This window comes from Lolium perenne, chromosome 2 (genome assembly GCF_019359855.2).
Source record: "Lolium perenne isolate Kyuss_39 chromosome 2, Kyuss_2.0, whole genome shotgun sequence".
Lineage (NCBI taxonomy): Eukaryota > Viridiplantae > Streptophyta > Magnoliopsida > Poales > Poaceae > Lolium > Lolium perenne.
The window spans coordinates 267,605,515-267,610,770 of NC_067245.2; the positions used below are offsets into that span (position 1 = coordinate 267,605,515).

The following is a 5,256-nucleotide window of genomic DNA, read 5'->3' on the forward strand; positions in this document are numbered from 1 at the left end:
TTGTATCTTTCAAAATAGATTTGAAGAGGTTGCACATATTCTGTTTCAGGTACTTATAGCAAATACAGAGTGGGCCAATATTCGAAAAGAGCACAAGACTTGAGGATTTGAGCATGCTTGTAGGCCAGCAGCATCACCTTCAGACTTCGTCACTTGTTGACAGTCTAAAATTGACCCTGAACTGATGTCACTAGGCTAAGCAAGACGTCAAAGACCAAATACGCATGCCACTATTGATTTGCATATCGCAGCAGACACAAAACACTTGCAGGCTAAAATAATAGGCCAAGTCTAGGACTTGGCCTTTTGGTCATATGATGTTGCAAAGCTAAGCAACATCATTTCTTTTAGTTAGTTTCTCAAGATCCACCTTTTTCTTTCCCGACCCTTTGGGATCAGAATTTTGGCCACTGCAAACCTTCTGCATTCCTTTGATTAGTTAGTGCTGGGCAAGATTTAAAAAGTTCTCTCACAGATTTTATTTTGGTTTGCATGTGCTTTGCCCCTCGGTTCTTGTGACCATGATGTGGGTAAGCTCAAGGCTCATCTGGTGTTTCCCAGTTGAGTAGCTGGCCTGCCTCGTGCATTCAGGTCACATATTTTGATTTTGATATATGCTAAATTGGTATCTTCCTGCTATATTGAGTTTAACAACTTATCTAGGTTAGATATGCTTTTAAACTGGGATATTTGGTACATCATACTTAAGTAGTTTACTGAATGGTACTAATTGTTCAGATCACTATAGTATCTCATCCTTGTCCCCTCAGTTCTTCTGTTAGCTGCTCTTGATTTGAAACCATCTGATTTTGTAGTCAGTCGAGTTGTAGTGTTGAGTAATCAGAACTTGTCAGGTCGTTAAATTTCAGAGAATTTCTATCCTTAAAGGCTGCAAGCCTACCCGGCCAACCAGAACACTCAATGGGGCAAAATCATCTGGTTCGTTTGTTTGGCTTTGCACAGTAAATCTAAAGTCCCACTTTTCAGCACAGCCGTTAGATGCAGTCAAAAAAATTCTCACATGTGCGTCTTCTGATAGAGTCCTTGACCTGTAGGACCAGCAACCTGCGGGGCCGACGGCGTGATGGTTGGGTGGAACAATAAAATATTAAGTTGTGTAGGCATAGCCATTGATTGAATTAGTTGTTCTAGAAAATTGTGGATAGGAAATTCTTTACGGAAATCTGAAGGTTGCTTTTGCCTGTGGGGATAATCGAATTGGCATGCTTACCTCTGTGAACGCGTGAGTACCAATCGTGAATACCCACTTCCTTTGATTATAGGAAACCAATGTTTCGTTATTTTATTGCAGTGATTGAATTATGTCTTCCATTTCTAATGCTTGTGGTAATTGATGAATTGCTTGCATTAAGCGAGGTCAAGGATGTGCAATTTTCCAGCTGAAGATTTTATTGTTCAAATGGGAGTACAGGAAATTACAAGCACTAGCAACTTTTAATTGATTTTTTGTGCTACTAAACATGGTCAACAGACTATACTGCGAAAACAGTCTTTTACCGTGAGCGTCCTGAATACACACTGATTGCATCTCCTCCAGGTGTCATCTTGTCATGGGCATTGCCCCGCACCGCCATGTGCTAGCCAGCAAGAGAGGAATATGGCATCAGAATGCCCTAGATTGCTGCACTAGGCACCAACGGCGAGTCGAAGAACAGCAAGGAGCGGCTGCTGTAGCTTTGGACCGCACGGCGCTGGCGACAACAGGTTTGCCCCCTTTAAACCTCGGTCTTCGCAGCCATTGGATTCTCTTTTCATGACTATAGTACGTTGTATGGATAGAAGAAGGTGCAAAATAGGGGCAACTGTTCTGAAATAGCCGCATTTTCCAATTCATTTGGGAAGTCTAACTTTTTAGTTTGTTTAATTGATCGTACATCTATTAATGCTTGTTGGTTGCTCTGTTTTTTCTGTGGATAGAAGAGGGCCAGCACATATTTGAGAGAAGCAGGCGAGGCGCCATTGAGAACAGTACTTCAGATCATAGGTAATGGTGGAAACATTTATCCATTATATCATTGTGTCAAGTCGAGCACACTTGCCTTGACGGCATGAGGCCAGTACCATCAAGTTCGTTTCCTTCTTTGCTTTTCTGCTTGCTAGATTAGTGATTGATCATTTATTCTGCAATTGTTTTAGCGAACAAATCATCTCTTTCATCATTAGTTTTATCAGGACCTCGTGATCCAATTCTAGGACTCCACAGACTATGCGTTTTGTTTCCTTGTTTGAGATTTATTGGAACACCTGTGTATAACTGAAGCTTCCATTATTAAGATATAATGCCTCTGTATTACCACATAATACTTTGATATGGAAATATTTGCCTAGCATCAGGTTTTACCACATAATGGTTGCAGCTGCTCCTATATTATACCACTGGATTCATAAAATGGAATGTAGGGAGTATTCTATTTGCTTAAAAGTTGACCTTCTTACTTGCAGGCTTGTAGTACCTTCAGTTGACCTTTGTGACTTAATTGGATGATTTAGAACTGTACTCTAAACCATAAGTCTTTGACTTTAAGATGCTCACTGTAAAGAGAATCTCTCTCTGTGAAGTAGTTGCCTATTTGACTGGCCTACCAGTTCTGCGATATTCGTTGGACATTAGGAAGGAGCATGTTAATTTGGTTGATGCACAATTACAGAAGTTGGTATACAGTGGCCGGCTTAGCTGATCAAGAGGAATTGGACAGGTAAATCTTGAGTCTATCCCCATTTCTTTTGTGTACTTAAATTTATTCTGCATTTGGTTCCGTTGCTCCATCCAGTAGTGGGCTGAAATTTGCTATAGAACGTTTATTATTTCCAAAAGAGTATGAAATATTGAATATTTTGGTGATCGAGCTGGGCTAGCGGTGCTATGGCATTGAGTCACCTGCAAGTAGATAGGGTAGGTGTGTGCCCGTGGTGGTGTGATAGCCAAACGGCATGGACCATCTGCTTCTTGCAGTAACAAGTTTCAATGAATTTATGGTTCTTCTTGGGTAACCATCTCACTGAAATGAAGGAGCATGAGAGGCGTGCGTGGTGTTGCATGTGTTCTGCTTGTTTGCAAGGGAAAAAATCCTAGGTTGCCAATCCTTAGTCCGGCTCACGCTGCAGCTAATCGGTAGAAACGCAGAATGGTCCTTGATACAGACTAATCTGCACCTTGGTTGGTGTGTCGATCATGGATTTGGTTATACTTGGTTGGTGTGTCAATCCTAGGTTGGTCTGTCAATATTGAGTGGAAATTGTTGACAACCTTTAGTTGGATATATATTCTTGCACTATAGAAAGATGAAGCTGTGAATTCCATAGACATAAAATGTGAGATGATATCAATTAGTTCATATATATGTTTATGTGAACTAATGGAAGAGTTTTGTTGGACTCGGGAAGAAATCAGGTGACCACAGGTCCATAGAGTGTATTGTGGATGTCACGTTTATGATTATACTATTCCAAAAGCGCTTCTTTCTTACTGATATTTATTTGACTAGGTTTTCTTCTAATCTGAAATCATTTTTGGTTGCAGTGGAGGCTAAGTGTTCTGAATATTTACCTATGTCCTCTATATATTTATTTTTAATCAATATAAAAATGTTTTGTGATGTAGAAAAAGCATCCAATGTTGATCCATTCAATGGTTATTTATGTTCATACGTTATGGCTTCTGGAGCAGAAAAAATGTGAATTGCTAATACCGTCAATCTTCTGATATTTCAGATTTGCAAAGCTGATTGACAAGGCATTTGACTGCATTTATATACTCTACTTTCAATTTTATTTCATGGGTGTCGGGCGTTGGCAGCTTGCTAGCTGCTGGGTGACACGGCCGCGGGCAGCAGTTTAGTGTTCCTCTCATATTCAGTTAGGATGAGAAGGTAATTAAATTCAGATGCATTGTACCCTCCACGGATTTTATTTCGTTTGCTTTGTGCTTGCTTGGTCCTGAAAGCCAGCTTTATATTTCTAGACTAGATACTATTCGGAAGTGGATGTAGTACATTCAGCCAGGTCCAGCCAGGTCTGAAGGCACGCTTAGTGTTTTTCCTGTTGAGTAATTGGTATGTACATGGAGAGATCTGATTCTGTCAGCTTCAAAATTTGCTAATTCATCATCTTCTTTGTACATACTCTTTGCAGAGATACAATCTATAAGGGATATCAACACATGGTTGCAGTGGTCCATGTTGTGCACAGTAATTACTTGATGAGTAATGTAATTGTTGTGTAGTAGTACAATCTGGCTATTAGATATTGCCAGCATTTTCTTGCCATTTGGTTATTCAAAGAATTGATATTAGGGTAGTAGGACATAATAAGACTTTTCGATAATATACAGGTTAAATATGTATTTAATAAAGGTTCATTGATGCAGAGGATGGGGCTTTCCCGTTTAAAAAGAAGTTAAATATGTGATTATGCATAAAAGGAAGTCCCCGGTCTATTTTTGTTGTGGTATCTCGGCTTAATGATTCTTTCAAGGGAAGACAAGATGGAAAAGAAGCATCACGAACTAACCCTGGAGAATTGATTGTACCTCACTAGCGTCGCCAGTCTCCTAAGCAAAGGTTGGACCCTGCTTTTGATGATTGATCACCGCCCCACTCTTCTTACTGCTCTTCTTGTTCATCTTTTGTCGTCTGATCTAGGTTGGTGTAAGAACCTTCACCTCCTTCTGTTTCATGGGAGCCGCTGGCGCCATGTCGGACGCGATGACATCTGGATTGGCAGAAAACACACATCGGCTGCGAGCGCGGCCGTATTTTGGAGCTAAACCTGGAAAGTTTCTTGATTTATGACGAAAGTGGAGTTCGTGTGGAAAAGGTGGAGGCAAATCGGTCGAGGTGGGTTTACACAGGGCTGGCAGTTTGGTCCATACACACGGATACAAGAAATATGTATTGGCTATATTTGCGTATACTGTACATACGAGGTTTTCATTAGCTAAATTTGGTTATATCTGCGTATAATGTACATACAAGGTTTCCATTAGCTAGACCACGGATACAAGAAATATGAACTGACTATATTTGGTTATATTTGCGTATAATGCATGGACAATATCATTGAACATCAGCTAAATGCCTAAATTTCCATACGAGGCTGAAACCTACATTATTTAACCTTACCCATTTGCTCTCTGTTTCTTAGTGATGATCCTCGTGTATTGTTATATTGAACTAAATAACACTACTTCATATGTACTTATTGAGTCTGTTGATAGCACCCAGAAAAAAAAAATAC

The 5,256-nt window shown here is 40.0% G+C and overlaps 1 long non-coding RNA gene across 2 annotated transcripts; it reads left to right on the forward strand.

The window, feature by feature from the left end:
• Nucleotides 1-3,861: 3,861 nt before the first annotated feature.
• Nucleotides 3,862-4,982, forward strand: LOC127335984 (uncharacterized). Of its 2 annotated transcripts, XR_011751120.1 has the most exons (3): nucleotides 3,862-3,890; nucleotides 3,983-4,580; nucleotides 4,662-4,982. It is a non-coding gene; the product is annotated as an uncharacterized lncRNA (long non-coding RNA). The 2 variants fall into 2 exon arrangements; XR_011751119.1 differs by lacking the exon at nucleotides 3,862-3,890 and having other exon boundaries at nucleotides 3,900-4,580.
• Nucleotides 4,983-5,256: the final 274 nt, after the last annotated feature.